The following is a 23,622-nucleotide window of genomic DNA, read 5'->3' as shown; positions in this document are numbered from 1 at the left end:
AGCAGCACCAATATGGAGAAACGTATTTATTTAGAAACCCTATTGTATGCTGGAAATCAGTGTTAAAAATCAATTGTTTGCGACACTGATCTATTATTTTAAGTTCTGTTGTGGTTCATCAAGTCACTGTGCCATATGCTAGGGAGAAGCTATGAACACGTGTGTGCATTGTCTAAAATAGAACAGGACTGGCAAATGGAAGTATTTATTACAGTGGTCCCCAACACGGGGGCATTCGTGTGCGCCCGCCAAGTGCTCAGGGCTGGCCTGGCCCTGGGCACGTGGCGCACGCATGGTGCCAGAGCCGGCCCTGGGCGCATGGTGCACGGTGAGCGCCAGCCCCGGGAGTGCCGCGAATTGGCCGCCTGTGCTCTTGGAGGGGGGGAGCTCCGGCCCCAGGTGCACAGTGCTGGGGGGGGGGGGGAGGACACCGGCTCTTGGAGGTGGCCCTGCCCCTGGGCGCGTGGATATGGGAGGGCCCTGCCCCCTGGCGCCTGGCAACCTCCAAAGTTTGGGGACCACTCATTTATTATGAGGAAATGGAAGGCAGCAATTCTTTCTCACCCAAGTTGGAAGTGATATCCAAATAAGGTGTGCAGTATTTAAGTGCCAGTCAGATCAGTACATTACACTGCCCTTGATAAAATACAGATTAATTGTGACACAAATCTCCTGTGTCATTTTCTTGTCCAGTAGTGGGATAATTCTGTTTGTCTTCGGTAAAGATATCTTGCAGAAGCTTGTAAGGAACCTGTCTTCATTTAATAAAGGTAACTTCTTACTCATCCATAATGCATGACGGTTACCTGAAGAGGACATGAGCTACTGGGCTAGTGGTGTGGTTGAAAACCCTAGGTGAACGTTACTTAACTGTAATAAAGGAATATTGCTAAAATGGAATTTAGTAATACTTTCATCTAAACTACTTTTAGTTTCCACTTTGATGCAGTATGCAATTTCTCTTCATTGATGCTGTTTACCAGAGCTATATAAACAGGCTAACCGACTGCATACATGTCTCCATCAAAAGTTAGAGCATAAACATTTTTTGTGACCTCAATTTCAGTAGCATTCTTGTGAAATTCTAGGATCTCTTAAGCCTGAATTGTTCTTGTCTCCAATAGTTTACATATGTAATGTCTCCAGTTAAGCAACTGGCTTGTGTGGTCTGGTTTGCTGATCCTATCTGTACTAAAATGGAATGGTGTGTGTATCTCCAGCTCACATTTGCCTATTCCTCAGTTTTATGATTCTGGTACCACAACTCTGGTCAGGTGTACAGTACACTACAGCTTCTAAGATATACATTCTCATTTGACCAAAGAAAGTTGTAACCAGTGCTTTTTTTTGACTGTATGGCCCGGAACAGTGTACTGTCACCTATTTTCCCAGCACACAGTAAAGGAATGGCGTACCGGCACCTGTTTTCCTGGGGTTCCCCCCTCCCCCCACCGGGATCCTAGCATGGCGTTTTTGCTCTTAAAGGGGCCGCAACTGCATTTTGGCTCCTCGCATGTTCCCCCCCCCCCCGCCCCTCAAAGTTTGAGCCTGGAGTACCGTCACCGTTTTTCTCCCTCCCCCTCCAAAAAAAGCACTGCTTGTAACTATTACCATAGTATCTGTTCCACAATGAATGATTTGACATTTTCACACTGATTTTTGGGACTAAACTACCTGAAAACGGAAAATATTGTATATACTTTTAAACTCAGACTTCTCCAAAGTGACTAGGGACTTTGTTTTAAATGTCTTAAGTGGGCCTTGGTTTCTAGACATTGAGAAACTAGCAAAGTCTCATTTTTAAGGGATAATGTGAGGAGTGCAACTTGACACACATCACCAGTCATTTTCGAAAATTTTGTCTGAACGTCTTTGACAGTCCATCATATAAGGAGTTAACTAAATATTTAGCTGGCTTTTTTTTCCCCAAGTAGCCTCTGCATGTTTTCACTAATGGAATGAAATTCCAATTGATCTATAGCAAGATTTGTAGCCACTCTACCCTCAAATACAGGGTTCCCAGAATATAAAAGGAGAAGCATTTGAGGCCACTCCCCAGGTCTTTCTGACTGCTGAAGTGTAGCAAGTATGGATTGTATGGGGTGTCTGGCACTGTTTACTGGAAACCAAAGAACGGCTTATGGGAGGCGCATAACCACTAGGGTAAGAGACACACAAGTCCCTGCATTTGTCTAGGTTCATAAGGTTCAGCAGTGGGCATTTAGCATAATTGACAGCAAAATGCTGCTGAGTGGCTTTTTGGTATGATAGTCCCCAGATTCCTATGGATTAACTTGGGGATGTTAGCATGCAGTCAGTTACATGGTTGACTGATAAGCCTGGTCTTATTATTTAATCTTGCAGACTCCATGCAACTCCCCCACTGCCTCTATCGATTGCTTGCTTTCTCCACCTGTTAGCTGGTGGCCGGGGTAGTGAGTGGTCTGCGAGCCCTATCACACCCGAGTCTTCGACTGCTAGGACAGAGTCCCTTCACAGTGGGCAGCCAGGGAGGCTGACGGGCGCCCTAAGAGTCTGCCCTGTGGAGGTGGCACGACTCTATGCTCAGCTCTTATTGCGTTTACCCCTGACCATGGCAAGATAGCCAAACTGGCTATGGTTCTCTTTGATTTTTTTGGTTCTGTTACAGCAACAGGAGGAGTCAGGTTAAAGCTTAAACAGTTACTATTTTATTGTTACAAGGCAGGTGTAGCTGTTAAATGTTACTGCTGTGTTACAGATAACACAGCCACTACAAAAGACAAGACAGAAAATACAATGAAAAGCCACTTAAAGGTACCATGAAACCTTTTTGGTTCTCTGAGCTCTTATTGAATGCGTGCAAAAATAGACACCTAGCAGGTATATTCTCACCCCTGCGATCCTTACTCCGGTGAAGCCAGTGTTTCTCTCAGTCCCGATGGGAAGCAGTCGATACGAGACGAAGGCATCCCTAAAGTCTCGGGGGTCCAAGACCGCCTGAGCAGCAGGTATATGGGTGGATCTCCAATTAGAGTGGGGCACAGGGCCCCACTTTATACCCCTGTGGTCACATAGACTCTTCTCTTGTCATTAAAATGCCAATTAAGTTGGAACATCTTTGTGATGCCCATTCCCACAGGGGGTCCAAAGCTTAATTTGCACCTATGAGGTGGAGGTAACTAAGTCATTAGGGTCGGACATCCTTTTTCTGATGGGGTGGCAGATTCCTCTTCTGGGACGGGGTGTAGATGTATCAATACTGGTACCAGCCAAGGGCAGCTTGAGGCCCCCATCGTCTGCTGGCCCAATTGCCGCTGTTATCTGGTTCCTGTCTAGCATCCAGGGCCACTGTTGTTCCAGCACCTCTGGAGGCCCTGGAGCCTTTGAAGACAGTGTTTCGTTCTCAAGGATTCTCTCTCCCAAGGATGTCAGGGAGGAGAGGAGGCGGGGGGGAGGGTTTCTGTCTGGCTACACCACCCCATGCTGCTTCCCACCGAGGCAGCAGCGGTTTGGGGGGGGGGGAGGAAGGGAGGGATGACGCAAGAATCAATATGTAGGGAGCACTAGCTCCCGTCTGCTCCTCCTGCATGTGAACATGTAACTGCTAAAAATCCCAGCAGTTACATTTTACACACATCATAGTTACCATCCCTACGTTGACTGTCTATTTCAGACTTAACACTGACCCTGGAAGTCTGTTGTCCGCTGTTAGCATCACAGGTTTCCCAAACAGAAGTTAAGTGGACACTGGTGTGCAAGGCTAGATCTGTTAGCAAACATTCTTCTTTTCAATAGTGTTGAAGTTACTTAATAAAGTTTGGGGAATAGTAGCATCAAGTGAAGCTTTGGAAAGAGTTCCACTGAATAGCCTTTCAAAGCTGAATTGGTATCTAGACCTCCAAATCATGCAAAGAAGAGTAACATTCTTGGCTGTGCTTTGGCATGAATGAAGTAAATTGAGCACAAGTTCCAAGATACTACTCAGAACAGATATAAGGAACCTGGTGGTCCCCAGAAAATAAGATTCCACACTGACATCCTGTTTATAGCTGCCATGCTAGCTGTCCACCTTCTTGGAGCTTGGAAATGACCCGCATTCAAGGAATTTCATGGGAAAGGAGGTCTAGTGAGGGGCACTTGTGTTTAGGTTGTGATCTGTATTCTCATGCTTTAGATGTTAAGTAAAGGATCAATGTTAAAATCTTGTGCCAAGTGTGTTATGTGATAAATTTGTCTCCTTGGACAGTTAAATGTAAACCAGAGGGCTTCCCTGAATTCCATCCAAATGTGAGAACTTGTTAAAGCTACTGGGACATCTGTGGGATTGGGGGAAACAGGAATGAACAGTGGCTTCTGGTAGCCAGAGGCATGTGGATTGAGGGTCTCCACTTTTGTGGAGGGTTCTTGCCTGGGGAAATGTACTATAGAGACCAGGGCAGGAAACAGTGCTGCAGCCTGCTGAGGCCTCGAAAGCTTATAACACCCATGGACCCAGTGGCTGGATTCCCTCAGAAAACTAATGAGTTGCTGAGATGGGTTGTTCATTTGGGACATGACAAGCCATCTGAGTGTCACCAGAAACAATTAACTTCAATTCTTCCCCAACCCCCACCAAACGCAAAGAGAAGAAACTTCATACTGTCTCTAGAGCTTTTCTTTATTGCATCAACAAAACCAAGCAGTTCAAATTTGTCTCCTTAGTTATTTGTACCTATAGCCAGGAATTCCAGAGGCCAGGCGACTTCATCAATGGACATCATAAGAGATGACACAATGTCTTATACATGACCTGTTGGCAGTACATGTTTCTTTTTTGGAGAAGGGAAGATCTCACATCCTTTTCTTTCAGTATGCATATATCTGGGATCTGCAGTTTGGAATATCCTGCTTAGCTTGGTCAAACCCTCTGCCTTGGACTCAGCTGCTGCTATATATGGGAGAACAGTACTACAGCTGTGGTGTTTTGATGGATACATGTAGAACTCCTTATTACCACCATCTGGGGGATATGGCTTGCTAGTTGGCTACCCTGTATAGATATACTGAGATTAACTGATCTATATTAATTATAGTCCTTAAACACATTTGATGTGAATCCCATGACCTGTTCTCCATCATTGCTTTTCAAAGGAATGAGCAAAACAGGGTTTGAATTGCAACAGACCTGAGGATAGTTGTTGCTTGCTGCTGTGCCCTTATGGCTTCATGGGAGCATGAAGAGACATACAGAATGTGCAGCCCCAAAGGATGCTATTTGAGGTTCTGTTCTCACATACCTGAGGTGTATGTGCTAGAGATGTTGAACCTCATTTAATCACCTAATTGAATAATCAACCAGGAATTTTCATTGACTTTTCAATAAAGGAGGAAACTGAAGAGCTGCAGCAGGGTTAACTCCTGGATGACTTTTGAATGTAGCTTGTGCTCAGTCCCCTGCTGTGCCTCTGCCTCCCTTGGCCCCCAGGGACACAGTGCTGGATGGAACCAGCTTTTAAGTGACTTTCTGATAAAGGCAGCAAGGGTGAGAAGCAACAAGTGATGTCATTTGACTACCTGATAAGTAATATGCTTGTCAGTCTACTACTCAATGAATTGCTTGCATCCCCAGTATGTGCACATGCACCTATGGTAGCATTCTCACTGATCACTGCATTTTGAATTAGTTACGATACGGTAAATAACCATTGTGTCCTTAGTGGCCGTGAAGTGTCTTAGCAAATGATTTCACTTGTCCTGTCTTCATTGGGGGTGGGTGAGAAGGTGTGTTGCTTCAAGTTAACCAGTGAAGATGAAGCATTAGTCATTTATACAAGTTAGCAGGCTGAAAATGACATAATTGCCTCACATTTATTAGGATTTTACATTGTGCTGACTTGAGTTAATACTTTTTTCCTAGTGAAGTTGAGACATAAGTGTCTTAGGTCTCAATCCTGTGAACTCATCTGTTAAGTTATATGCGTTTCCTGGCAGGGTCAGTTGGCTACATAGCCAACAACTAAAGCAATACAAAATGCAGTTCAATGCTTCTTTACATTAAGAGTTGCTTTGTAGTAATTGACTTTAAAACTTATGTGTTTACTCCAGTGCAATACTTCTAATGTGGACCATCCTGTAAGACTTAGTAAAGTATTATCCAAACGACCAGAAGACATCTGAAAGTTTTGGATAACTGTGCATGTAGATAAACAGAAGTGCTGTTAACAAAGAGTGAGAGTGGGGAGAGGGATAGGAACACTGTAGATAGCAAGGGGTTTTGGATAAAAAGTGAGACAGATTCCTAGGATTATACTGAAGTATGTAGGAAAATGAATTTTGTAAGTATACTATTTTCTATTTAGAAATTCAAATATATAATCTTAAAGTTGGGGGCGAGTTACATACACTTGATTGTAATGGGGGAATTCTTCAGGGCCTTTTTTATAAAGGAACAGCCAAAGTTGTTAACTGTTAGAGCCGATTAATCTATTGATCTCCATTTAAGACACAACAACTCTGCTTATTTTATAGGACTCATTCATGCTACTTCTGTTAAGGTCGGGTCAGTGTACTCATTATGCAACTTATTTTCTAAGGTTTAATTTTTGGCTAGAAAAAATTGCTGTCAGTTTGAATAAACTGGATATTGGTGCATGAGGTAACACCCTGCTCCATTTTCAAATGTTCATTTACAAAACCCCCCTGTCATTTAGATAAAAAATTTGTGGATTTTTTTTTTTTCTTTACTGGGTCTCTTTCAATGATTTTTTGTTTGTTTTTTTTCTCTACTGATATTTGGACCAACTGTATATAAAACCATTAAAAAAACAATGTCTGTGCTCCCTCTGCTGGCTCTGCAAAAATCAGTTAACAATCCATTGCATGTAAGGGTGCAACCACATTGCTGATGTGGAACATGATCATCCGCTCACTGTTAAATTCTAACCTCTTCCTCACCGTAAACCATTTTTAATAGAAGTTGCTCTATTAGAGTAAAATACGCAAAGAAAATTAATGACAGCTAATTCTAGTGGAAGACTAAAATTATTTCTTGACTAAAACATAATCAGGCTTGTAGTATAACAGATGTTAGCTAACATTATATAGCATAGCTAACATTATATAGCATATCTGTTGCACATTGGTGTGTTTGTTCCTTATTTTATAAGCTTGTTGCGGAGCGTAAATGTTGCTTATTCATATTTCATTCTAAGGAATGGAGAATGAAAGAATGTATTTCAGGAAGGCAAACTGCTAAACTCAGAAGCTTCAGGGGTTAGCTGAAGTAGTCTATAAAGAGCTACCAGACCTTTTGTTGCTAAACTCAGGGAGCTGGTAGCTAAGGTCCCATGGGAAGCAAGACTAAGGAAAAACAATTAAGGACAGCTGGCAGGTTTGTTTTTTTTTGGGGGGGGGGGGAAGGGATATTATTAAGGGTGCAAGAGAACACCATTCCACTGCATAGAAAAATAGGAAGTATGGCAAGAGACCACCCTCTGTTAATCGGGAGATCTTGAATGTTCTAAAAAGAGTTGTATTAAAAAGCCTACTTCATTAACCAGTAAACTGATTAAATGAGGGATCAGGCTGGAGTGGACCCTTCCCTGTCACGGATAGGTGCTGTTCTGGCTGGGCTTGAGCAGCCCTCCTATGCACGGCAGGCCCCATGGGGCTGGAGTATTGCCCCCTCCTTGGCAGGCGGGGGGAGGAGGGGAGGAAGAGCTGCTCAAGCCCTAACCTGTAACCTCACAGGTTAAGGGGTGTTACCAGTTACAGTTAACCATTAACATCCCTAGTGGCAACTAGGTCAATGTAAAAAAGGATGATTATAAACAAATACTATTATGTAGGGGCAAAATTAGAAAGGCAAGGGGACTAAATGAGCTACGTCTAGGTAAACACATACATGGTAACAAGCAAATTTTCTACAAACATATTGGAAATAAGAGGAAGATCAAAGACAGGGTAAGCCCATTGCTCAATGAAGAGGGAGGAAACAAGAACTGAAAATGTGGAAATGGCAGAATGCTTAAGTTTGCTTTGGTTCCCACCAAGAAGGCTGGGAGCAGGACAGCTGATTCTCAGCTTGTGCATGGTTCTACCCTCCTCTGCTGTGCCCCGCCCCTCCGGGCACACGATTCATTTAAAATGTAAGAGGCCTGTCTGGGACTAGCCGTGAGCTGGGAATCAGCTGATTACCAGTTTGTGCCTGGTTCCTGCTACCCCCAGTACCCTGCAGAGACAGTGCTGGGGAGAATAGACTTTTAAGCTGCCTTCTCCCAGCACTAGCTCCTGCTCCTCCCCCCTTTTTAATTAAAACTTAACTGGGAATAACAGTCTAGAAACATTCAATTCCATGATCAAGTTAATAATAGAAGGTAAGCAGGTGTCATGATTCTGCAGGCTTTTTCCAAAGGGGGAAAAGTGACTAGTTGAGGGACTAGTGACTAGTTGACTATCCAATATGCTTTTGCTTATCAGAGACTCGACTAGTTGTTTACATCCCTAGATAGGTGAGGGATTGCAGGGATGGGACAAGAGCCTAGGAGTGGGGCTTGGCCTGTTCTCTATCCCTGCTTTCTGGATGTATATACAGTCCTGCATCAGTCCCAGTCACCTGGAACTGAGGCAGCCACAGCTTTAATTTAAAAAAAGGAGGCACAATACTTAGTTTGAGAACCTAAAAGCTTGTATTTACAGCTCAGTCATGAAGGTGAAGTCAAATGTATTAACTTAAAATGTTTAATGCGGTTCAACATTTTGAACACTTGATTTTTACCCCTTTGGGGTTCCTCAGTACAATTTACTGCAGGTAGCTAGTTGAGTTACATTGCAAAATATTCCTAGTCCCAAAAAAGGACTGACTTCTAGTGTGAATGAATAAGACATTTTAACTGAGAGGAGGCAAATTCAAGCCATTATCACTATACTGATACAGTAACTGGCCAAAGCTTCACATATCACTTGATGTTGCTGCTAATTTTTAGGGACAATAGCTTCTTCCCTCAAATTTCCATTAAACTGGACTGGCAGAAGAAGGTATTAATGTGGAATGCTGTGGGGAAATTGCCTATAGGAAGGAGTGAGAATGCAAGAAGTGTTCAAACTTAATTGTCTTGTATGTTATCCTGTACTGCATCTCTTAGTGCACAGTTTTGGTCTGAGATGCTAGCTTTTTCATTTGTGATTGCATGACAGCAGTGTGACAAATGTAGTACTTGCACTGAAAACTACTAGAAAAGCTTTTATTGTATTTTAGCTATCTTTTAATTAAAACTTAACTGGGAATAAGTCTAGAAACATTGAATTCCATGATCAAGTTAATGATAGAATGTTAAGCAGCTGGCATCATGATTCTGCAGGTTTTTTACAAATCTAATTTTGGTGGTATCACCATCCATAATATGGTAGGTGAGGACTTGCTCCCAATTCTACGTCCTCCAGCTGGTGGAAATTTGATGTTCCCAGAAATTGGTCAGTTTGGGTTTTATTTGAAAGCCTTTTTTTCCCCATGAATATAATGGTACCATTTGAATATAATGGTGTGATAAACCTAGAATGAAAATAGATACATTTGAGAAAATATTAAATATAACTTCATAAACAGACGTGTCAGACATGTAGTCCACTCAGTTGAAATGTGGACTCAACAAACTGTGTTGTGATCAGAAAATACACAGATTTTTGATACTTGATCTAAATCTATTATTATTTTAAAAAGTTACCCATTACATACATACCTAAAGTCTAAATGTTTCAGCTACTGCAGTTGGTAGTATTTACCACTGTTTTTGAGGAGTGGGTGAGAAATCTCTTCTTTCAACCAGTAGAGGATTCTGGGTGAGTGATACTAGCTGCTTAACACTTCCTGAATCTTGGATGTGGATCTAAATAATTGTTGTAAAAAAACGTTCATGAAGGATGAACGCAAACATGATACATGATTTATGCCAGGCAATTGCAGTAAACTGCATGTGAAGCATTCCAGATCTCTTCCCCCCCCCCCCCCCCGCATAAAATCCTGCAACTCTCATAATACGCAAAAGCTAAAGTGTGTACATTATTTCTTTGTGGTTCCCCTATCTTTCACCTATAGTTTGGTTTGAAAGCTGTTTGGAGCAAGAGCTAAAATTTTTATTTTTTCTACTCTGCCTAGTACAAAGGGGGCCCACAAAGGTGTACCTATAATACAGGTGGACCTTTCTTGTCTAGCACCCTCTAGACCAAGGGCTCCCAACTCTTTTTTTGATCCCCGTACCCCCTTGGCTTTTAGTAAACCTTCCCATACCCCCTATTCAATATGAAAGGAAATAAATTCTAGACTCTAGAATCCACAACTTTTTTCACTAACACTACTACTTTTGGAATATTTAAATTAGGATAATCTAGTTATTTACCAAATATTCCCCGTACCCCCTTGACAAGTTTCTCATATCTCCTTGGGGTACACATACCCCACATTGGGAACCCCTGCTCTAGACTGACCCTTTTTTTGCATTGACTATTTGATTAGTCAACACGGTGGTGTTGCCCCTTTGAAACGCTGCGGCAGCGTTTCAAAGGGACAGTGCTACACTAGCTCGGGGTCTGCTGGAGCTCCCCGCTTACCCTTGGCTCCATGTGGTGCTGCTGCTTTTAAGTACCACCCCCCCCCCCCCTGCTTCCTGCGGCCTCTATCTGATAGAAGTGATTAGTTGACTAGTCCTTAACATCCCTAGGTGGCAGGCAGCCCCAGTCATACTCTCATAGCCGTTCTGGCTGCTGCCTCGCAGGCTGATGTGGCCCAGCCAGACTTCCACTTTTGGGCTGCTGTGGTCCTGGCTCAGCTGCTAGGCAGCAGATTGTCCTGATTGCTCTTTGCTAAGGCTGCTGCAGACTCCTAGGGCTTACAGAGAGGTGGGGGCCAGCGGGGACTCTTGTACATGTCAAAGTTGGCTGCTGCTGTGCCCCTGCCCCCTCCCACAGAGTTGGAGGGAATATGCTTTTAAGCCAGCTTCCTTCAGCACCCCTTCCTCCCCCTCCCCCTTGCTGCCTCTTTGTGCCTAGTCAATTTGTTGATTAGTTGCTTGAATTGAGAGGGTCCTGACCTCAGAAGGAATTGGGGTGAGAGGGAAGGTTGTAAAGTTATTGTAAAGCAGAGGCTATGGTAATGCTACCCTTCTGAATCACTGCTGACAAGGCACTTCTGTCAGGGGCCTGGCCAATAGCTGCAGCTCTGAAGGCAACACAGAATTAATGGTAGCAATATTGCAGTCACCCTAAAATCTTGTGACTATCTCTGCCCACAACTCCATTTTGAGTCAGGACACCCAGTTTGAGAAATACTGGTCTGCCCTGTGATATATCAGTATAGTACAGCCTCCCCCTGACTTACGAACTGGTTACGGACCAAGCAATTGGTTGTAATTCGGTTTGTTTGTAAGTTGGACCCCATAGAGTTACACGCAACCACACTGTTTGTAAGAGCGGATCGCTTTTGTAACTCGGGGTCTGCCATTTACCAACGTTTCGCTTGTAAATGTGAACGGTCGTAAGTCGACCATTCACAACTCTAGTACCGGCTGTATAGCATGAAATATGCAGAAGACCAGATTTCACTTGGAGACCAGATTTTATGGTCCATAATGCATTTTTTTAATGGCTGTAAATTTGGTGTTCAGAAGATGTGGGGTGTAGAAGGATATGCAGATTAGCAGTTTTATTGTCCCCTACATGCTTCCTGCAAACACTAGTTTGGACTAGGGATGTTAGTGTATATAAATGTTTATGATTAAACAATAAGTCCATGCTTATTAGTTAGTCTTAATGGTTACATGCAACTCCTCCCTGCAGCAAGGGGGGGAGAAGGCCACAGCGGGTGACCATGGGGAGCCGGCTTTCAAGCTGGCTCCCCACACAGGCAGGCTTCTGTGGAGCTGCCTGCCTCTCTCCTGCTGCTGCCTTCTACAGAGACAGCAGCATAAAGGGCAGGTAGGGGCCAGTGCTTGGGAGCCAGGAGCACTGGCTCCTGTGGAGTCCCCTCCTCCCCATGCTGCCGTCTCTGATAGACGGGAGCTAGTACACATAGGGAGCCATCTGCCCTCTTCCTTCCCAGTGCTTTCCACAGAGGCAGGGGGCAGGCAGCTCCACAGGAGCTTGCATTCATGGAGAGTCAGCCTTTAACCTGTCAAACTCTCTTTTTAAACTTCAGATCATTGTAACTTGGCCATAGACTGCACTTGTTTGTGTGAACAGTCCACACTTGTTTCTGTAATACATACTGTTTCAAAGGAGAAAAGATTGTTTTCTTCTGCTTTTTTGAGCATGTGTTGGGTGTTAAACTTTTCCTCCTTTGATTTGTCTCTTTGCATCCTTTAAATTGTGGCCCCTCCAGGTGGTTAGGTAAAACTCTTGGATATTTCCTACATAAGAAATATCCAGTGTGCTTAAGATTCTGTCTAACCTATAGTCTTATACTGTCGCTCATTGTATCAAAGCCTTCCCATGGACAATCAAGCCCCAGTGGGTTTCATGAAATCCCTAGCACTCTTACTCCAGAAAGGGGGATCATTTGGAGAAGAGGGCTGTTTTTGAATTGTCATACTGGAAAGGACTTCTGAGAGAGGTTTTGACTTTTTTCCTAAAGGTGGTCACATGTGGAATTCACTTTTTCTCCTGTTAAAGGACGACTACACTCAACTTTGAGAACTCTGGGGGCCACAATGATACTCAACACATGTCGAGGGCCACAACTTAAGTGTGGTTGCATGTACATGCAAATATATATGCAGATAGCTTATTTCACACTGACTGGCATGAATACAAAGATTAAGGCAAGACTACACAACACACAGGCCCCATTTAAGTCAGTTCTGCTGATATTAATAAAATGCAATATTTACTTGATTTCCACTCATGACAGCACTTTTAATGAGCAATGACAGTACAGGAATTTTAACTACTAAAACACATATCAACAGAAGACCATTATATTGACTCATCATTATGGAGCATGTTTCCAGTGGAGGCTATGTTCAAAGGATCCCACCTGTGGGTTGCATGTTGAGCCCTCCGCAAACCCCAAACAGGTCGTGGGCCGCCACATGTGGCTCACAGGCTGTGTGTTGAATAGCTTTGTCTTAAAGGTTGCTCTGAGGCCAGAAGCCCTTTCCAGAGAATACTTTTGTCACTGCCTCTTGCGCTTTGTTCTGGGCTTTGGGATGTGCTTTGTTTCAGGAGTGCACTTGTAGATGAGGGTTCATAAATCAAAGCTGTCTCTGACATTACTAGTTTTGATTCATTAATTACTTTGAAAATTAGTACTATGGACCTACACTATAAATGAAAATTGATTCCCAAGTGAGGAGACCGTTGTTCTAGCTCTTCTCTAATTAGCATACCAAATACATTGTAGCATATATGATGGCTAAAGCGAGCCCTGAACTGAAATGCAAGAGTCAGGTGGGCTTGGGTGTCTAGGCTAAGCTCCTGGCTGTGCTGCAACATCCACACCACTATCTTTAGCATGATAGCTCAAGTAGACTTAGTATGAATCTTCGTACCCTGCTAGAAATTGCCTCCCCTCTCCCCTGAGCTGTACTATGGACATGTTTCCAGTGGATAAAAAGCAAATGCTTTTCGGGTAGTCAAGTAGGAACTTGACTGGTCACTACTTCTCCCCTGGAAATTGGGACTCTGCCCATCTACGGACTTCTCAAATGGGTGTACATGCGGGATGGTTTGATTAAACTCTCCTCCTCTGAAGAGGCTTCCTTGAATGGAGACAGGCTCTCATCTCTTCTGAAACTTCGGGGGGGGGGAGGGGGAGTCTCAAACCCACAGCCTGGGTGGCCATCTGTAGCCCGAGAAGTTCCACAATCTGGCCTGCACACAGCTGCTAACATTTGGGTCCTTGCACTTCCCCAAGTCCAACTTCTGCTCTGCCCCTATCCCACCTCTTCCCACCCACAGCACACTTTACCTCCAGCCTCTCTCCCGAGAGACGCAGCCTCCGGGCTTCCCAGGACTACAGCAGGAGTTGCATCCCACTGCACTCACCACGCTGGTGGGAGATGCAGGAAAGTGGAGCAGTGCAGGAGCCTGTGCTCTGCCCTCTCCCAGGCCAGCTCAATCTTTCCACTTCAATCTTTCCACTGCCAGAGGGGGTGCCCGGTGGCCGACTAGGAGGATTTGACGACTTGCATTGGCGCCAAGGTAAACTGAGTTTGAGACTCCTGTTCTTCATTCTTTGAAAGGCAGCAAAAAGAGTAAAGTTTCACCATAGTAAGCCACTTAACTAGGCAACATATCTGCAGGAGAGCCAGGCTCAATCTTGCTTTGCATCTTATCACTGGATGGTTGAAAATTGACCCTACTCTCAGGGTATGCCTGCACTACAAGGTTTTGTTCGAAAAACGGCTGGTTTTCCAACAAAACCTGAGTTATGTCGCAAGTAAATAGAAAGGATAGAGGGGTTTTTCCAGCATTTAGTAGTCATCTTTCCATGAGGAAGAAGCCTTTTTCCTAAAAAGCTCTTTTGGAAAAAAGCGTGTGGACGGGAAAGTTCTTTCGAAAGAGGAGGAAAAAGTACAGGTGCCCTGGTGGCTGTTCCATCTCTAGTAATCACATATTAAATGTGAGCATCCATTCAGTGTGGATGCTATCTCTTGAAAAAGCAGATCACTTTTTCGATGTGCTTTTGTATGCTGACAATAGCCAGCTCTTTTAGAAGTTTTTTTTGGAAGGTCTCTCCAGAGAAAAGGTTCTTCTGAAAGAAGCCTGCAGTCTAGACATAGACTCACTGGGTTTTCAGTGTACAACTGCACTGTTGCAAATTCTTCATGAGCACGTACACCGTTTGATGCAACAAATGTCTAGTGCCACAGGGCCAGAATTACAAGACCTTCATCCATGACTCTAGCTTTTCCACCTGCACATCTGCCATTCCTTCAACAAAAGTCACAGAAGCTGCTTGTTATGCTGTGGAAGTGAATAAACAGAGCTTACTTCTCTTCAGAGTCTACAACAAGGAACCTCCAGTGAAGGGGCCTGACAATAGCCAGCTTAATCCAGAGTCTACTTTGTCTAACACTACAACATTTATAAGTATCCTACATTTCTTTTGTTCCTTAGAAGTTGGCTGCTTTCATGTAACCTGTCTGATTATAAAGTGTTATAGTTTCAAATGGATTCAAGTTTTAAGTTGACACACACACACCTTGCAGTTTTTGTTGTAGTACAGTAAACTTCTGATAATCCGGCACCTTTAGGAACCAGGGGGTGCCGGATTATCAGATATGCCAGACTATTGGAAGAGGGGGTCTATGAGGAGTCTGGGGTAATGTGGGTGGGATGCCACCACAGACCCCTCATAGCCCCCCCCCTTCTGATAGTCTGGCTCTGCCCCAGGCATCCCCAATTCAGCTGCTGCTGGTCAGTTTCAGAGCAGCTAAGGTGTGCTGCTGGGTTGGTCCTCACAGCACCAAGGGACTGTGCTACTGACCAACCCAGCAGGACCCCAGCTGCTCTTGGGGACACCTGGGGCAGAGCAGCTGGGGTGCTGCTGGATTGGTCTGGTAGTGCCGCTCCTTGGTGCTGCAAGACCAACCCAGCAGCACCCCAGCTGCTCTGCTCCAAGCGTCCCCAAGTCAGCTGCTGCTGAAACTGATCAGCGGCTGATTCTAGGAAGCCCGAGGCAGAGCTGCTCTGCCCTGGGTTTCCCGGCGTCAGCCGATAGTCAATTTCAGCAGTGGCTGAATGGGGACAGCTGGGGTGCTGCTGGGTTGGTCCTGCAGCCCTGAGGGGCAGCACTACGGGACCTACAAGGCTGCATCCCAGCTGCTCTGCCCCTGGCTTCCCCGATTCAGCCACTGGTCAGTTTCAGCAGCGGCTGAATTGGGGAAGCCGGGGGCAGAGTAGCTCTAACGGTCTGGCTGCCCGGAGCACTTCTGGGTTCCTGATGGTGCCGGACCATCAGGAGTGCCGGACCAGTGGAGTTTTACTGTACTGTGGTTAGAGAATTCCAGTATCTCTGGGAAGTCTGAGATTCATATGCAGGACTTGAATAAGGTATTTTTATATGACATGACTAAATTTCCTTCTTTGAATCTTTAGAATTCTTCATTTCGACTTCTATATCTTTTTAGGCGAGTACCAGTAGGCAGTACACAACATATTTAAATAGAACATTTAAACCACAATTACTATGCAGACTGAGGAAAACAAAATGATTAAGGTATTTCCGGGGGGGAGGGGGTAGAGAATTCTCGCATAGTAAACAATTCAAATATTTTTAATTTAGTAATCACTCTCTAAATCAGATTTGAAAGGCTAAATAAAACCCTGAATTGCTAGTGATTATAAACTGCTAGTTGAGTAGTTACTGGATGAGTTCAGTGAAAGGGGGTGTGTGTGTGTTTTTTAGATTAGGTCTAATTTAAAGAAGCTTCAGAAAACTTGAGTCATTGCAAAATTGTGTTGGATTGAATATAGCAAATTTAAGCACATTAAGATATTTAAATCAGTCTTTCAAGAAATATCAGATAGTGGAATGTCCTTGATACAATTTTTGAAAAGCTTATTTTCAGTCATGGGTTAAGCTAAAAGCAGCGGAAAAGTCCTATGAATATCTTTTTCTCAACATTTTTCTGTTCTGTTCCTTCAGGAAGGAGATAAACAAAGGGTCTTTGTATGGACAGTTCAGTGTCAAACTTCCATCCACTAATTTAGTATCTTTTGTAATATAATAGGATTATCTCCCTTCACTCTTTCAGGATCTCATTCACAGGTTGGAGAATAAACACAGGGTCTCCAGATTGTCTTGCAACATAGCCTTTGTACTAATGTGTGGGAATATTTTAAAAGCTATTATATTCTTTTCAGTTTGATCTTTGCTCAGATATAGATCTCCTGACACTTAGGGAATGGTAATGGTAACGAGTTGATCTTTCATGGTAAAGTTAATAGATATTTTAAGGTAATGCTTTCCTTATCCGCTGTTTAAACAGGACACACTAAATGGGGGAGACAGAAAACACTGTTGGAGTATATTGATCTCTATAGCCCTTGTCGTCTCTACTTAAGTTTAGTATAGCATAGCCTAATAGTTTCTGATGTCTTGATTTCTCAAACAGTACATTAAATTTCAGCTGGTAAACTGTTTTAAGAGCCTTTAACAGGTGCTGTCAGCAGCAGGAAGTGGTCTCAGGCCAGCAGCAGCCTCTGCAGATGCCAGCAATGTCTAGTCTTCCACGATGCCGGGAAGAGAAGATCTTAGAGCAACAGCCAATTCACATTGTTTTCAGTAAAAGGAACACTTGCTAACTAAATTCTGTTGTAAGCTAGATCTCATTAAATGAAATTTTGGGACCGCTACCTTTTATTCTTGGGAACCCAGAAATGATAGGCCTGATCTACTCTAGCAAATTGTCATAACTATGTTGCACAGGGATGTTTTTAAAGTCACATCTGACTGACTGCATTTAAACCGACCAACCCCCTGCTGCAGACAGTGCTAGGACTGTTGACCTTACTACCACTTCTCTAAGCAAGGTGGGTTACTTACAATGGTGGGAGAAGCTCTTCTGTCACTGCGGGTAATACCTTTACTGAAGCACTGCAGTGGATTTTTTTCAGTGTACACAAGCCCGTAGTAGTAAGACTTTACATTGGTAGAGCCTGTCCTCTTTCTGTTGCAGATGTATATTAAATGAAAAACTTATTGCTGAAAAATAGGTGTCACTAAGGCTGCTTTATAGAAGACTTTTAGCTATGCTGTTTCACTCCTTTTTAAAGCTGCTTTTTCTACTGTCGACTCGAAGTTACATACAGAAGAAATGCCTTCAAAAGGGGCAGTAACATTATTTCACCAAAAATACCCAATCCAAGCACAAATTACTCCAACTAGGATTACTTGTACACTTGTTTTCAGATTTCCTCTGCTTTTTGTACTAACTTATAACCTTTACAGGAGTATCTAATGATCCTAGTATCAGTTGAGGTAAACCCATGAATTTTGTATAAATCTGGATCCAATTTAGCTTTCTATAAACAATTTTATGTGACTTAACAAATTGGATTCCTGTTATGCTACACTCTAAATGCAAAACACGGGCTTCTGTATGACAGTTCTGCCCCCAAACTCATCTAATTACAGAGAGGAAAGCACCCTTTTCTTAATCGTTTTATTTTAAAACCTACATTTGTAAATTAGTCACATTAAATTAGCTTGTCTTGTAGGGCATGCAGAAGTCAGGACAGGAGCTTGGGAGTGTGGGGGGGGGGGGGGACTTGAGCTCTGGGCAGTGGGCTGGGCGCATGAGAGCACAAGAGTCAGGGTGAGGAGGAGCTCAGGGCAAAGGAGTGGAGGGTGAGGTTCAGAGCAGGAGATGGGCCTGGCTGCTCATAGGGGCTGGGCAACCTAGCCCACTTGGTGGGGGTTGGGCAGCCCAGCCGCTCCCACGTGGTCATTTTGAAGTAAACTGTCCCAGTTATCACAGTCCTCCCTGTTTCTCATCAAACAGAAAATCTTATTCTATACACATCCCATTATTTTGGTGCAACCAAACCCTGACCTTGCTTTAAGTTGGAAGAGGAAGCTGAGTAGCAAATTTGGTGCTCCTTAGCATTTAAGAGTTCTTGAACAGACACTCAGACACACAAACTTTCACAAATATACAGTAGATTTGTAGTGTGCTAGGAATTTAAGAAATAAAACAATACCTGCCCTAAGGATCTTAACCTAATTTTATACAAATAACTTGTTTCCAAAATTGTGTTGGATGTCTGCTACCTTAAAATTTAGTCTGTGAAACTTAAACTTGGAGATAACAAGCAAATTCAAATATCTGCAGGCAATTCTTTTCTCATTGCCAACTATGGGTTCATAGACTTATTGGTTCTTTGTTGAACTAATTAGATTAAGCAAGGCTTTCCCAAGATAATCACTTTGGGAGTCTTTTCCCATAATAAAACTGGGCTGCTGATAATGTGCAGTTGAAGGTCAAATTCTTTACAGAGAAGAACATCAGCTAAGGCTTAATCTGTAAGCAACTTTGAACTATTTTAATAGTTTATAATCTAACTTGCAGCTAAAAAGGATACCTTACTGGTGAAACTTTTTTTTTCTTTGAATGTCCATGAAAAGTTTGAGTAAACTGAACATGTGAGAAATCTAGTACTGTTTTCCTGGGTGGGGCAGGGGTGTTTACTTTCAACATGGCAGAATGCTTTTAAAGATTAGTTAAGTTCACATGAAAAAATCTGTCTTCATTCTAATTGTGTATTGCACATAGGTTATATATGGTGATTTCAAAGGTGAGGAATTACTTGGCAAAACATTTTAGCTAAAATTCCTATGGTATGTCATGGAGTTAGTCGCCAGTGTGGTGGTGGTGGTAGTATATTGGGTTATTTGCATCTTGTCTGCCTATTGTTGGATTCTTGAACGATCATCCAAATACAGGCCATCATCTCACCAATTACTGGATGAGATGGACTTCTGTTTTGAATCCTGTAGGGCAATTACTTTAGTCCTATTTTATGTAAGTAACACTATCCAGGCCTGACCTCTTGGATTGGTATCCAAAACATGAGCCTTACTTACATAGCTCCTTCCTTTTATTAACTGTTATTTTCTAAAGCAGGGTTGGGGGACCTAAGACCTGGGGGCCGGATGCAGCCTCCGGCTTGCCTGGAACCAGCTCCTGAGGCTCAGGGCTCCCTCCAGCATTGGAAAGACCACACTGGTGACGAGTGTGTGTGTTTGTCTTTTTTTCTTATCTGTGCTGCCGCCAACTGATTTTATTTTTCCTGTGGGTCTGTGGCCCTAAATCAGAAAAGGTTCCCCAACCCTGTTTTAAAGCATTGTTTATACATACCTGTATGAAAAGGGTAGAATCCCTCCTGAAGGAAGGGAGGTGGGGAGGACTTGTGTTAATGGGTCTGACTGACTGAGAAGAAGGGTAGAACTACAGTTCTCTCAAGCACAATTTAAATGCAGTTTGTTCTTGAATGACTCAGTATTTTGATTTCATTTGGCCTTGTGGCTTAAGTTTGCTTTATTGAGATGCTTACAGTAACAAGGCCCCAGCTTTGGCCCTCAGAGGCTAAGCATAGAAAATGAACTACTAGCTGACATGCACAGATAGTCCCTCGAGGTCATTACTGAAGGCCATGTAGGGAGCTTCTTACTTCTAATACCCTGTTGTATTCCTTTTTGAGAATAAATAAATGAGTCAGTTTTTAGGATTATCAATCTGGTATCTTTCCTCAGCATTATGTATTCTTAATTTTCACCTCCAGTAGTTATAAAAACAGTCATATAGCTTGGATGCAAGTAGGATGAAATTTATCTTAATTCTAACAGTCTTGCATTGACATGATTGTCACATCTTATATTTCAGAAGAGAGCATTGTCATTTAACACTATCCTATACATGTCTCCAGATTATAGAAGGAGCCAACCTTGCCTTTGTTCTTTGCTCTGTTTAGTTGCTGTAAAATCATATTTCACTCCTAGAAGCAAGTTCTGAGAATTAAAACACTTGAGAGATGGCTCTAAACTAGGCTGACTTGCTGGGCCTAAGATGCTATCTCTTTCCACCTTGGGGAATAGGAGTGAACTGAGTTTTCTGTTCTTTGATTGTGAATTCCCCAAAGTCACATTGTACTGGAGAAACTGAGGCAAAGGCATAATGATACTTGCCTGTTTCTGAAAAGCACTGTAAGTTGGATGAAAAAATGTATAATGTAAGTGTGCTATTTTTGTAATTTCGTAACTTAATGGTTTAGAGACCTTATTAAAATTGGACTACTTAAAGGGTACGTCTAGACTACATGCCTCTGACAGAGGAATGTAGATTAGGCTACCCGGCATAGGAAAATGAAGCGGTGATTTAAATAATTGCTGCTTGATTTAAATTTAAATGGATGCTGTGCTGAGCCGATCAGCTGTCTGTCGGCTCAGCGCGGTAGTCTGGATGCTCTGCAGTCGACATCAAAGGCATTTGTCGACCTCCCAGGTATGCCTCCTGGGATGAGGTTTTCCTGGGAGGTCGACAAATGCCTTTGTCAACCATGGAGCGTCCAGACTACCGCCCTGAGCCGACAAACAGCTGACCAGCTCAGCATGGCATTCATTTAAATTTAAATGAAGCAGCGATTATTTAAATTGCTTCATTTTCCTATGCCGGATAGCCTAATCTACATGCCTCTGTCACCAGAGGCATGTAGTCTAGACGTACCCAAAATGCAGCTGGTTTCAGTTGATATCCAGTTGAAGTCCATCTTTTTCCTGGTTAGCTGGAATAAAGGACATATCAGAGGCCTAATTATCTTGATACTGTCCCTTAAGTCTAGGGCTACGTCTACACTGGTATGATTTTGTGCGAGAACACTCTTGCAGAAAAGTTCTTGTGCAAAAACTCTTCCAGAAGAGAGCGTCTACACTGGCGTGTGCCTTTGTGCAAGAGCATCCAGGCCAGTGTAGACGCTCTCTTGTGCAAGAAAGCTCTGATGGCCGTTTTAACCATAGGGCTTTATTGCACAAGAAATTCATGTTGCCTGTCTACACTGGCCTCTTGTGCAAGAACAGTTGCACAAGAGGGCTTATTCTGAGAGGGAGCATCAGAGTTCTTGTGCAAGAAGCCCTGATTTCACACATTAGAACGTCAGTGTTCTTGCGCAAGAACTAGCAGCCAGTGTAGACAGGCAGCAAGTTTTTGCGCAAAAGCAGTTGCTTTTGCATAAGATTGCGCCAATGTAGACACAGCCCCTATGTTTACTCTTCAGCTGTGGTATATTTGCATCATCACTAAATGTATCACCACAAAAACACATTTTTGCCAACACACAACAGAGAGTCTGAAATGCTAGCGTATTCTACTAAAGAAGTAACAAAACATCAAAATATCTAACTCCTGGCCTCCAGCCTTCTGAAGCAGAATCTATGCCTGTGCAGCCTCTGTAACTATATGGTGGAGAGAGAGAGGGTGCTTTGCAAGCTGCCTGCTGACAACAGGCAGCTCCCATTGGCTGGAAACCGTTTAATGGGATTGTGTGGGGGGCAAGGACAGTGCATGAAGCCTCTCTTTTCTCTCCTGGGCTCTCAACTGTTCAGAACCCCACAATGATAACTTTTTTTTCAGTGGCAGGTGGGGAATCTGAGCCTCCCTGCTGCATCTGTGGGCTGGATCTGGCCTGCAGATGGTATTTTGCCCGGGCCTGGTCTAAATGCATGAGACTTTATTTAAAAAAAAAAAAAACAGCGGGGAGGAAATTATTTAGTACATTCTGAACAAGCAACCAGACTCTTCTGGATCAAGTAAATACATAAACTGGCGTGCTTGTAGGAAGCCCTTTCGTGATATTTCAAGGAAGACATAGGATTGTGACTAGAAACTACTCTGGGTGAAGTAGAACCAAGATCCTTCAGAGGCTGGTGGCTTGAGGTTTGTCCAAATCGTGATTCAGTATTACCTGAATATAGAATGGATCTGCACAAAGATGCACAAAGTGGGTGTGGAGGTGAAGACCAGGTTATGTGATTAGTTTTGGAAGGAACAAGCCTCATTAAGTCATAGGTTTCCTCTGAGAAGTCTAATCCCTGAATTTCTGGGCATGTTTTACACACTCTGAACACAGTAATTCGTCAAAGATGCTAGATATACTGTGGAAACTTTTCTCATGTTTCTGTAACTATTAGTTTTATATTAGAGCAGGCTTGGGCAAAAACACCTCCTGTGGGCTGAATCCGGCCTGCCAAGCCACCTGATCCAGCCTGCAGATGCAGAAGGGAACCTCAGGCAGTTGCCCTTGCTTGCCCTGCCCCCACACACAGCTCAGTAAAGTGGCTGCTGAGTTGTTTGAGTTTTCACAAACTGTGAGCAGAGGGGTGGGGAGAGTTCTGGGGGCAGGAGCAGCCATAAAGCACCACAATCCTATTTAAGATAGGTAGCAGGTGAAGCACCTCCCCATGCTGCCCCGTGCCCCCCTCTCAGGCTCTGCAGTCTGTGCAGGTTTGGGGTTGGCTCCTACCTGAGAAGCATGCTGGGCTGCTGACTGGTAGGTCTCTTGGCCAGAGCCTGCCCTGACCCCAGCCCCTCTGCCCTCCCACTCATGCCCCCTTTATCCCACATAGGCCAAACCCTCTGCCCCCTCTTAAACCCATGCCTCCTCTCAGGTCCTGCACCACAATCTCCTGCCCTAGATCACTACCCAAACCCCTGCACCTCAATCCTAGGCCTCAGGTCACAATTGCCTCCTTCACCCAAACTCCCTCCCAGACCTCACCCCAATCTCTTACCCCAGGCTTCCTTCTGCACCCAATCTCCATCTGACCCCACACCTCCTCCATTAATATTATGGAAGAGTGTGGCCATGGACCATTTTCCAAAATCTTGGAGTGATCAAAAATTATCCATCCCTGTATTAGAGTAACACTTAGAGGCGATGGTGAGATGGAATTAATACTGTACATATAAAAAGTGGCAGTCTCTACCCAGATGGGTTTAATGTAAGAAATAAGTGAGTGTGACAAATAGAGGAAGTGTAAGAATGATTGAGACTAGTACCAGGAATGTGTAAATCAGGAAAGGTTGTTATATAGCCTTTGTGTGCGTTTCACAGACTTGGAGACTCAAGATGTAAGGACCAGAAGATTGGCTATTACTGTTGCCTACCGTGACA

The 23,622-nt window shown here is 43.6% G+C and overlaps 1 protein-coding gene across 7 annotated transcripts in view; it reads left to right on the top strand.

Annotated features, from left to right (window-relative positions):
• ATP2B1 (ATPase plasma membrane Ca2+ transporting 1) overlaps positions 1-23,622 on the top strand; it is a 120,214-nt gene that overhangs the window by 17,089 nt on the left and 79,503 nt on the right. The gene's annotated exons all lie outside the window — the stretch shown is intronic.

The sequence above is a fragment of the Pelodiscus sinensis genome, chromosome 1, assembly GCF_052426305.1.
Source record: "Pelodiscus sinensis isolate ZL-2025 chromosome 1, ASM5242630v1, whole genome shotgun sequence".
In the NCBI taxonomy this organism is placed as follows: Eukaryota; Metazoa; Chordata; order Testudines; family Trionychidae; genus Pelodiscus; species Pelodiscus sinensis.
Note: the sequence above shows the minus strand (reverse complement) of the source record. Positions and strands in the feature narration are given on the sequence as shown.